Raw genomic sequence first — 12010 nt, 5'->3', positions numbered from 1 at the left:
GTGCCACCCTGGTACCACGTGGGTCGGAGGTACCGGGGTGGCATGGTGCTGGTCCTGTGCTGCTGAAAGCCTCCTAAGAGGGGGGGCGTGGGCTCCGGCTTAGTTCTGGGAAAAGGTGTTGTCTCTAACTGGGAGCTTACCGGAAGGTGACCTGCGGGACATAGGCAGCCGCCCAAAGAACCATTTGGTTGGGTAGGCCGACAGCTGTAGGGGACCACAGCCGTCATCGCGCACAAGCCCTTCTCCAGACTCAGGGCCCGGCCTTCCCGCCCCCAAACAACGGCGCGTGCGCCCCGCCCTCCCCCCTGCGCGCGCTCCCTCCTTCTCCACGCGCACTCCCCAACCCCGCTCCTGCCCGCGCGCACCCCGCCCTCCCCGCGGCGCGCGCCCCGCCCTCCCCGCGGCGCGCGCCCGGCCCGGCCCGCGCGCACGCGTGCCCCGCCCTTCCTCCCGCCCGGCGCGCGCGAGCCGGCTGGCCGAGGAGTGCGGTGGGCGGGGCGCCGCGCTGACGTTGCCCGGGATGCGGGCAGGGTCCGCCGCCGCCTCCTCTTCTGCCACCGGGGTTTGTATGAAAACACCCGGCGGCGGGCGGTGAGGCATCCGCCGGGCCCCCGGAGAGCATCGGCCCGCGCTGCCGACGCTGAGCCGGGTGCTGCACCTTTACCCAGTCCCTGCCAGCGCCCCATCCTGAGCCGGTGAGCGCCCTGCCGCCGTCAGCGCGACCGGGCCGGCAGCCCCTCGGCTGCGGTTAGCCCGCCCGCCCGCCACCCCTCCTATCTTCTCATCCGCGGCATCCTGGGGGCTGGGGAGGCCGGGAAGGAGCGACCCCGGGCCCGCCCCGGTCTGCGTCCTGCGATCCCTCCGCCCCTTACCTGTCAGGTTGTGTAACCCGTGTCTTTCGAGGGGTGGACCGGGTCTTGAGGGGAACCCCTGATGGGTGGGGCCTTTGGCCGGTTTCTGGAAAACGCCCCGCCCCCACCCATGGAGGCTCGGTCGTCCCTGCTCCAGTCCCCGCGGAGGGTGCCCGGCGCGGTCTCCGGGCAGAGACGGCCCCCTGCCCTGCTCTCCCTTTCTCTCGGCGGTGACCGCGCGGGTGGCTGCGGTACAGCGCGGAGCGGAGCCGAGGGGCGGCGGACAGGGGCCGGGCGCGCACCCCGTCTCCCCAGCCGCCCCAGCTCCCAGCCCCTAGGTGCGCCGGGCTTCAGGGTGGGCTGTGGTGTGACGTCGGCGATGGCTGGGCTTGCTCCCTCTCAGTGGGTAGCTTGGCCTGAAGTGTGTTCTCTGCTTACAACTTGGCGCCCTGTGGGTTTGATTTGAACCTGAATCAGATCGCCCTAGATGACAGTGCAGAGTTTCCCTCCAGCCTTCCTTCCTGAGTTGCGGGTTCTTCATGCAAGTGTTCAGGGACTCCTGCAACCCAACGCAAAGGCTTGCTGGGCTCAATGGTTGTTTCCCTCCTGTGCCTTTAAGCCTTTTAAAGTACCAGTGCAGTTTTGCATTGGTTCGTTTCCTTTCCTGGGCATTCACTCATCACAGAATAGAGTTTTACACATCGTTGTGAATGTTGATAACTTAAAGCCCATTTCTCATTTTAAGATAGCTTCCTCAAGTGCTTGCAGGTCTAGCACTGCCGATGACCTAATATGTTGTAAGACTCAGTCGAAATTTTCTTTGGCAATATTAATTCTGTGTGGTTTTTTTTTCAGGTATTCAAAATTGTAGCAGTGTTTATGATGTACGACAGTTTGTAGGTAGAAGGGACTTTAATAGTCTTCTGGATCACTCATTTTCACTTACCATTTATGTTCTTGTTGGAATCTTTTTTTTTTTTTTTTCGGTACGCGGGCCTCTCACTGTTGTGGCCTCTCCTGCTGCGGAGCATGGGCTCCGGGCGCACAGGCTCAGCGGCCGTGGCTCACGGGCCCAGCCGCTCCGCGGCATGTGGGATCTTCCCGGACTGGGGCACGAACCCGTGTCCCCTGCATCGGCAGGTGGACTCTCAGCCACTGCGCCACCAGGGAAGCCCCCGTGTTGGAATCTTTATGTAAATCAGGTTATCTCTTTCTTTGTTAACCTCTGAATTCGTTCTCTAAATTGTCTTTTTTTTTTCCCTGAGAAAACCAGAAAGTGGTTTTTGTAATTGTATTGTGGAATGTTTTCAGTTCAGCAGGCCAAAAAAGTAGTAGTTTATTTAAGGCACTTTATATGGTACATATTTTAAAACGTGTGCCAAATGTTAAAATCAAACAAAACCCTGAAAGATCTGTAAGCATTTTCTTATGTAATTACTGTGAGATAGTTAGCAGTGCCTTATCCACTCCTTACTTCTCATCCTTAAGGATGAGTTGTAACATGACTTGTTCTGTTTCCCATTCCACTTTGCTTGAATTAATTTCTACAGTGAAGTTATAGGTTCATTTCTTAAAAAATTTATTTATTTTATTTATTTTATTTTTGGCTGCACTGGGTCTTTGTTGCTGTGCGAGGGCTTTCTCTAGTTGTGGTGAGCGGGGGCTACTCTTCGTTGCGGTGCGAGGGCTTCTCATTGCGGTGGCTTCTCTTGTTGCAGAGCGCGGGCTCTAGGCGCCGGCTTCAGTAGTTGTGACGGATTCTTAACCACTGTGCCACCAGGGAAGCCGTAGGTTCATTTTTAATGACCTCAAAACTCTGCCTTGAATTGCTTCAACGCATACTTAGAACTGCAGTCTCACTCTGAACACTGAAATGAAAAGTATAGACATAGAGCTACCCTTGTAATTAGCCACATAGCAAAACATTTAAATGTATAGTGTAATCTGAACTTTTGTAAATGCAGTTTTTATAAAGCTTTTTTAGTTGACTTGAATTGAGGCATTATTCTCTTTGGAATAGTCTAGCTAGATTCTTATATAATAACGGTTTTATTTTCAATAGTTGAAGAAAAAGATGTCCAAGACGTGTGAAATCATCTAATTTGTATCATATTCTATATCTTGGACAAAAAAAAAATCTCTTCCACAGTTTCACCTTCCAAAATCTACTTTTCTTGCTTGAAGCCCCTTAATACCTGGAAGTTGAACAGTGCATGGGTAGTAATGGATGACCTGTCAGAGGGCTCTCTGCAAATTGGGAGCTTCTCTTAGGCAGTAGGTCTCAGTGTAAACAACAGAAATTGTCAACAGTGGACACTGAATTTAAACTTTATATATTATTGTTGGTTACTGTGCCTCTGTGTACTACAGTGTAGTGGCTAAGGGGCTGGCCCTCAGAGCCAGACAGGCTGGAATTGAATCCTGGCTTTGCTTTGAGCAAGTTATTTATCTTCTTTGTGCTTCAATTTTCTCAACTCCAAAAATGGAGCTAATTATGGTGTATACTCTTAAGATGATCTTGAATATTAAATGAGTTAACACATCTAAAGTGCTTAGCCCACAATGCCTGGCACATAGTAAATGCTCAGTAAATATTGCTAGTGTTTTTCCTCAGTGCAAGGGATCTAGTAAGCCGAAAAGGGGCTTTGGGCTGATCGAGCACTGTTATTCCAGATTAATTCCACGATGACCCATTTGCTCTGTTGGGGCTAAGTGAGAGCTTAGTGTTACTGTCCTGGCTTGGAAGCATGTAATTTATTTAGTTTAGAACAGCTAGACCCTGAGCTGGGTGCCCTGAGATGCTGCCGGAGAGTGGCTGTAGTATCCCTGTTTGTCCCTTCTGACAGAACCTTGGATTGTCTCCCTCATGGTGGTGGTGGCTGCTATTTTAATCACCTGTTTTTGAGTTTGTGATTGCATGTTTCTTTGGCTGTCATGTGCAGCTATCAAAAATATTATCTATCAAACTATTAATGGATATATTTATGTGTTTATCTGATCAACATATTACATGTTTCCAGGATATACAAAATCACTTTCATCTAAGCATTCTTTTTTTTTTTAAATTCTGTATTGATGTTACTTAGAATGAGGTTAATTTTGATTTGCCATTGTGTTCCTTTTCAGTTTTCATGTAATTTTCCTAGGAAAACTAAAAAAAAGTTTTTTAAATGTACTTCTTGTTCTTTTTGGTTTGCAGGGATCTGATATTAATACTTTGTTCTTTACATCAGGTGCTTTCAAATGTTTGGTCTCAGGACCCTTTTATACTCTTAAAAAATTATTGAGCACCACAAAAAGCTTTTGTGGATTATATATTATAAATTAAAGCAAAGATGCAAAATTTTTATTAATTCACTTAAAATGATCATTATAAACCCATTACATGTTAATATAAACATTTTTTTAGTGAAAGATGATTATTTTTCAAGAATAAATAAAGGAGTGAGAAGACTGGCATTCTAGATTTTGTAAATCTCTAATGTCTGGTTTAATAGAAACAGCGGGATTCTCATATCTGCTTCTGCATTCAGTCTATTGCAATATATTGTTTGGGTTGCAGTATATATACAGAGAGAAATCCAGCCTTACACAGTTAATGGCTGAAAAAGGAAGGGATATTTTGATAGCCTCCAGATAATTATGGATATACTTGTTTGGTACTACATCAAAACTCAGCATATGACAGTTTTTAGTGAGTTATATAAAGGTTTGGAATGAACCTCCCCAAAATGTGCCACTTTTGAGTGTGGATTATTTTGAGCTAAAGGCAGTTGAGAAACTGCCTGTTCAAGGGAAACTACTGCCCCTTCCTTAACTACCTAGAAGAATTTGAATTGGGGATTTTTCCCAGAAAAAGAGTTATTACCAGCGATAAATTTTATCCTAGTGGCCCCATCTATATGGCAGACAAACATCGTATTGTCAAACATCTGCTCTTCTTATTGTCCTGTGAATGACCTTAGTTCTTGGAAGCCCCAGGCCCCTATCGCATTCTGTAGCTCAGGATGACATACACACTTCATTTTACCTTTCTGTCTTTGAAACTCTGATGTATGTAGGGTCTGTGACCCTTCATGTGGTTGGGATTCCCGTACATATGAATTAAATTTGCTTTTCTCCTGTTAATCTGTCTCATGCCAATTTAATTCTTAGACCAGCCAGAATAACCTAGAAGAAGGGTAGAGGAAAGTTTTCTTCCTCCCTGACAGTTGCAGTATGGAATCTGAAATCATAACATTGGACTTTTTAATAATGTTATGTTAAAATCTGTTGGTCTGAACTTAGAGTGGACCTAACGCCCATGCCTGAATTTATAACATCATGCCCTGTCATTTGTAAATATTGGTTCAGTGAGTTACTTTTCATTACAAAATATTAAAAAAACCATGTTTGTTAATATCAATATCACCACCTATTCCATCAGAAACAAGTTATTGGGAAGCTGTCCCAGTTGTGACATGATGGTGGTTATGAGTTTTCCAAAAATCTGATTTTTGCTTGAAAGCTCAAATTTTATCATTGGCAACAAATATGATTGTCAGTTGTTTCCTGTAAGTGACAAATAGACTTCATTAATTTCTGAGCAAACCTCTGCCAAAATACCTAAGTCATTCTTTTAATTAAAGGTGGTGTTTAACGAAGAAGGCTAATTCAAGCTCTCAATTCAGTTACAGAAGCAAGCATTATAATTTACTATATAGGAAGAAAGGCTTCATGCATTCATGCATACTTAACCATTTTTCACATAGAACATAAAAAGAATATGTATGCAAGGGCCAAGATTTAATAAAATTAATATCTTTTTTACTATTTCAGGGACATTCTTAAGTGAAACAGACTTTTTTATAATTGCTGGTGCTTGATGGTGAAAATACAATCACTAATAACAGTACAGTTTGGTGCTACCATTATAATTTGTTCCAAGGTGCCAGAAATTTTACACACCATTGCTTTTGCACTATTAGTGTAAATGCTAATATAGTTAAAAAGGCTAATAATGTTTTAGTATTATTATAAAAATAGCTTTGACCTCGTGGACCCCCTAAAAGGGTGTTGGGACCCCAGGGTTTCACAGACCACACTTTGAGGACTTACAGTATAAATCATAGGGGATTTCTACCAAACTTTGATTAGGAAGGAAAGTGGTAGTAACTATTTCTAGTCTATTTTTGCTTCAGACTTTTGGGTCCCTGTAAAGGCCTTCTTTTAAAAAAAACATTTAAGCAGAGTAAAGGTTATTCATAGAAAGTTGAGAGGTTTCTTAGGGTTTTAGTCAAGTGCTGATACAAGGGGGCTATATTATTAGTATTCTGAAATTACACTATCTTAAGATTTGGTTATACATTTCCACATAAATGTTCAAATCTAATTTTTTTTGGATTTTACATATTAGACAAATATAGTGAAGGCGCAGTATGGAAAACTCGCTTGACACCCAGCTCATAAGCTGGAAAAAAAAAAGACAAACTACTTAGCTCCCTTCATTTCTCATTTAATTCATGCTGAGGATGAACCATCTTAAGGAGAGGTGACCAATACTTGCTGTCTTTGTGTCACATCTTTTCCCTATGGGGAAAATGATTTACGATTATGATTATAAGGGTATAGGTTACGTTGGGAATAATAATAATAATAATGTCAGTGAAGGATTTATGGTAGAATAATAGTAATAAAAATGTTAACACTGTCCACATATAATAGAGTTTAATGAATTGAAAAGAATGCTATTTTTTTTTTTTGTGGTACGCGGGCCTCTCACTGTTGCGGCCTCTCCCGTTGGACGCACAGGCTCAGCGGCCATGGCTCACGGGCCTAACCGCTCCGCGGCATGTGGGATCTTCCCGGACCGGGGCACGAACCCGTGTCCCCTGCATCGGCAGGCGGACTCTCAACCACTGCGCCACCAGGGAAGCCCCAAAAGAATGCTATTTTTGACAAAAACTCCAGATTTGTTAATTTGTGGTAGGCACAGCTTCTCGTTGAATGTAGCAGAACTGACTGATGATAGTTGATGCAAGACAGCTAACTTCCCTGAGGAGCTTCTCCTAATTTACAGAGTGAAAGAATTTGACTTCCACAAGGTCTTTGAAGCTGCTACAATTCTGGGGTTCTGGGATTTTTTCTTTGTCTTGAAAATGTCTCTTTCATCTGTTAATTTCATCTCATCAGTTTTAATTTTTTTTTAAATTAAATTAAATTAAATTTTTTTCCCTCTTTAACAGATTTTTTTTTGGTCCAGATTTTCTTTTATTTCTTTATACAGCAGGTTCTTATTAGTCTTCCATTTTTTTTTTTTTTTTCCTTACGCGGGCCTCTCGCTGTTGTGGCCTCTCCCGTTGCGGAGCACAGGCTCTGGACACACAGGCTCAGCGGCCATGGCTCACGGGTCCGGCCGCTCCGCGGCATGTGGGATCTTCCCGGTCCGGGGCACGAACCCGTGTTCCCTGCATCGGCAGGCGGACTCTCAACCACTGCGCCACCAGGGAAGCCCTAGTCTTCCATTTTATACACATCAGTGTATAAATGTCAATCCCAATCGCCCAATTCATCACACTACCACCCCCACCCCCTGCCGCTTTCCCCTCTTGGTATCCATACGTTTGTTCTCTACATCTGTGTCTCCACTTCTGTCCTGCAAATTGGTTCATCTGTACAGTTTTTCTAGGTTCCACGTATATGGCGTTAATATACGATATTTGTTTTTCTCCTTCTGACTTACTTCACTCTGTGACAGCCTCTAGATCCATCCATATTCTCTACAAATCACCCAGTTTCGTTCCTTTTTATGGCTGAGTAATACTCCATTGTATATATGTACCACATCTTCTTTATCCATTCGTCTGTTGATGGGCATTTAGGTTGCTTCCATGACCTGGCTATTGTAAATAGTGCTGCAGTGAACATTGGGGTGCATGTGTCTTTGAATTATGGTTTTCTCTGGGTATATGCCCAGTAGTGGGATTGCTGGATTGTATGGTAATTCTATTTTTAGTTTCTTAAGGAAGCTCCATACTGTTCTCCATAGTGGCTGTATCAATTTACATTCCCACCAAGAGTGCAAGAGGGTTCCCTTTTCTCCACACCCTCTCCAGCATTTGTTGTTTGTAGGTTTTCTGATGATGCCCATTCTAACTGGTGTGAGGTGATACCTCATTGTAGTTTTGATTTGCATTTCTCTAATAATTACTGATGTTGAGCAGGTTTTCATGTGCTTCTTGGCCATCTGTATGTCGTCTTTGGAGAAATGTCTATTTAGGTCTTCTGCCCATTTCTGGATTGGGTTGTTTGTTTTTTTTAATATTGAGCTGCATGAGCTGTTTATATATTTGGGAGATTAATCCTTTGTCCATTGACTCATTTGGAAATATTTTCTCCCATTCTGAGGGTTGTCTTTTCGTCTTGTTTATGGTTTCCTTTGCTGTGCAAAAGCTTTTAACTTTCATTAGGTCCCATTTGCTTATTTTTGTTTTTCTTTCCATTACTCTAGGAGGTGGATCAAAAAAGATCTTGCTTTGATTTATGTCAGAGTGTTCTTCCTATGTTTTCCTCTAAGAGTTTTATAGTGTCCGGTCTTACATTTAGGTCTATAATCCATTTTGAGTTTATTTTTGTGTATGGTGTTATGGAGTGTTCTAATTTCATTCTTTTACATGTAGCTGTCCAGTTTTCCCAGCACCACTTATTGAAGAGACTGTCTTTTCTCCATTGTATATCCTTGCCTCCTTTGTCATAGATTAGTTGACCATAGGTGCATGGGTTTATCTCTGGGCTTTCTATCTTGTTCCATTGATCTATATTTCTGTTTTTGTGCCAGTACCATATTATCTTGATTACTGTAGCTCTGTAGTATAGTCTGAAGTCAGGGAGTCTGATTCCTCCAGCTCCATTTATTCCTTCAAGACTCCTTTGGCTATTCGGGGTCTTTTGTGTCTCCATACAAATTTTAAGATTTTTTGTTCTAGTTCTGTAAAAAATGCCATTGGTAATTCGATAGGGATTGCATTGAATCTGTAGATTGCTTTGGGTAGTATAGTCATTTTCACAATATTGATTCTTCCAATCCAAGAACATGGTATATCTCTCCATCTGTTGGTATCGTCTTTAATTTGTTTCATCAGTGTCTTATAGTTTTCTGCATGCAGTTCTTTTGTCTCCCTAGGTAGGTTTATTCCTAGGTATTTGCAATGGTAAATGGGAACGTTTCCTTAATTTCTCTTTCAGATTTTTCCTCATTAGTGTATAGGAATGCAAGAGATTTCTGTCTATTAATTTTGTATCCTGCTACATTACCAAATTCATTGATTAGGTCTAGTAGTTTTCTGGTGGCATCTTTAGGATTCTCTATGTATAGTATCATGTCATCTGCAAACAATTACAGTTTTACTTCTTTTCCAATTTGTATTCCTTTTATTTCTTTTTCTTCTCTGATTGCCATGGCTAAGACTTCCAAAATAATGTTGAATGATAGTGGTGACAGTGGACATCCTTGTCTTGTTCCTGATCTTAGAGGAAATGCTTTCAGTTTTTCACCATTGAGAATGATGTTTGCTGTGGGTTTGTCATATATGGCCTTTGTTATGTTGAGGTAGGTTCCCTCTATGCCCATTTTCTGGAGAGTTTTTATTATAAATGGGTGTTGAATTTTGTCAAAAGCTTTTTCTGCATCTATTGAGATGATCATATGGTTTTTATTCAATTTGTTAGTATGGTGTATCACATTGATTGATTTGCATATATTGAAGAATCCTTGCATCTCTGGGATAAATCCCACTTGATCGTGGTGTATGATCATTTTAATGTGTTGTTGGATTCTGTTTGCTAGTATTTTGTTGAGGGTTTTTGCATCTATATTCATTAGTGATATTGGTCTTTAATTTTCTTTTCTTGTAGTTTCTTTGTCTGGTTTTGGTATCAGAGTGCTGGTGGTCTCATAGAATGTTTGGGAGTGTTCCTTCCTCTGTAATGTTTTGGAAGAATTTGAGAAAGATGGGTGTTAGCTCTTCTTTAAATGTTTGATAGAATTCACCTGTGAAGCCATCTGGTACTGGACTTTTGTTTGTTGGAAGATTTTTAGTCACAGTTTAAATTTCATTACTTGTGATTGGTCTGTTCATATTTTCTATTTCTTCCTGGTTCAGTCTTGGAAGGTTATACCTTTCTAAGAATTTGTCCATTTCTTGCAGGTTGTCCATTTTATTGGCATAGATTTGCTTGTAGTAGTCTCTTAGGATGCTTTGTATTTTTGAGGTTTCTGTTGGAACTTCTCCTTTTTCATTTCTAATTTTATTGATTTGAGTCCTCTCCCTGTTTTTCTTGATGAGTCTGGCTAATGGTTTATCAATTTTATTTATCTTCTTCAAGAACCAGCTTTTAGTTTTATTGATCTTTGCTATTGTTTTCTTTGTTTCTATTTCATTTATTTCTGCTCTGGTCTTTATGATTTCTTTCCTTCTGCTACCTTTGGGTTTTGTTTGTCCTTCTTTCTCTAGTTCCTTTAGGTGTAAGGTTAGATTGTTTATTTGAGATTTTTTTTTGTTTTTTGAGATAGGCTTGTATAGCTATAAACTTCCCTCTTAGAACTGCTTTTGCTGCATCCCGTAGGTTTTGGATTGTCATGTTTTCATTGTCATTTGTCTCTTGGTATTTTTTAAAATTTCCTCCTTGATTTCTTCAGTGATCTCTTGGTTATTTAGTAACATATTGTTTAGCCTGCATGTGTTTGTGTTTTTTACATTTTTTTCCCTGTAATTCACTTCTAATCTCATAGCACTGTGATCACAAAAGATGCTTGATATGATTTCAGTTTTCTGAAATTTACTGAGGCTTGATTTGTGGCCCAAGATGTGATCTATCCTGGAGAATGTTCTGTTTGCACTTGAGAAGAAAGTGTAATCTGCTGTTTTTGGATGGAATGTCCTATAAATATCAATTAAATCTACCTGGTCTATTGTGTCATTTAAAGCTTGTGTTTCCTTATTAATTTTCTGTTTGGATGATCTGCCCATTGGTGTAAGTGAGGTGTTAAAGTCCCCCAGTATTATTGTGTTACTGTCAATTTCCTCTTTTATAGCTGTTAGCAGTTGCCTTATGTATTGAGGTGCTCCTATGTTGGGTGCATATATATTTATAATTGCTATATCTTCTTTGGGGATTGATCCGTTGATCATTATGTAGTGTCCTTCCTAGTCTCTTGTAACATTCTTTATTTTAAAGTCTATTTTATCTGATATGAGTATTGGTACTCTGGCTTTCTTTTTGTGCGTGTGTGTGTGTGTGTGTGTGTGTGTGTGGTACGCGAGCCTCTCACTGTTGTGGCCTCTCCCGTTGCGGAGCACAGGCTCCGGACGCGCAGGCTCAGTGGCCATGGCTCACGGGCCCAGCCGCTCTGCGGCACTCGGGATCATCCCGGACAGGGGCACGAACCCGTGTCCCCTTCATCGGCAGGCAGACTCTCAACCACTGCGCCACCAGGGAAGCCCTCTAGCTTTCTTTTGATTTCCATTTGCATGGAATATCTTTTTCCATCCCCTCATTTTCAGTCTGTATGTGTCCCTAGGTCTGAAGTGGGTCTCTTGTAGACAGCATATATATGGGTCTTGTTTTTGTATCCATTCAGCCAGTCTATGTCTTTTGGTTGGAGCATTTAATCCATTCACGTTTAAGGTAGTTATCTATATATATGTTCCTATTACCATTTTCTTAGTTGTTATGGGTTTGTTTTTGTAGGTCCTTTTCTTCTCTTGTGTTTCCTAATTAGAGAAGTTCCTTTAGCATTTGTTGTAGAGCTGGTTTGGTGGTGCTGAATTCTCTTAGCTTTTGCTTGTCTGTAAAGCTTTTGATTTCTTCATCAAATCTGAATGAGATCCTTGCCGGGTAGAGTAATCTTGGTTGTGGTTTATTCCCTTTCATCACTTTAAATATGTCCTGCCACTCCCTTCTGGTTTGTAGAGTTTCTGCTGAGAAATCAGCTGTTAACCTTATGGGAGTTCCCTTGTATGTTGTCATTTTTCCCTTGCTGCTTTCAGTACTTTTTCTTTGTCTTTAATTTTTGCCAATTTGATTTTTATGTGTCTCGGCATGTTTCTCCTTGGGTTTATCCTGTATGGGACTCTCTGCGCTTCTTGGACTTTGGTGGCTATTTCCTTTCCCACGTTAGG

At 41.9% G+C, this 12010-nt stretch overlaps 1 protein-coding gene across 1 annotated transcript in view; it reads left to right on the top strand.

Moving 5' to 3' along the window:
- Positions 1 to 610: 610 nt before the first annotated feature.
- AGTPBP1 (ATP/GTP binding carboxypeptidase 1) overlaps positions 611 to 12010 on the top strand; it is a 170597-nt gene continuing 159197 nt past the window's right edge. Inside the window, exon 1 of the mRNA XM_082843606.1 lies at positions 611 to 695. The gene's annotated coding sequence lies outside the window, so the exon portion shown is untranslated. The remainder of the gene's footprint in view (positions 696 to 12010) is intronic.

The sequence above is a fragment of the Leucopleurus acutus genome, assembly GCF_964270905.1.
Source record: "Leucopleurus acutus genome assembly, chromosome: 7".
Lineage (NCBI taxonomy): Eukaryota > Metazoa > Chordata > Mammalia > Artiodactyla > Delphinidae > Leucopleurus > Leucopleurus acutus.
The sequence above is the reverse complement of the archived record's forward strand: the minus strand, read 5'-3'. Positions and strand labels throughout refer to the sequence as shown.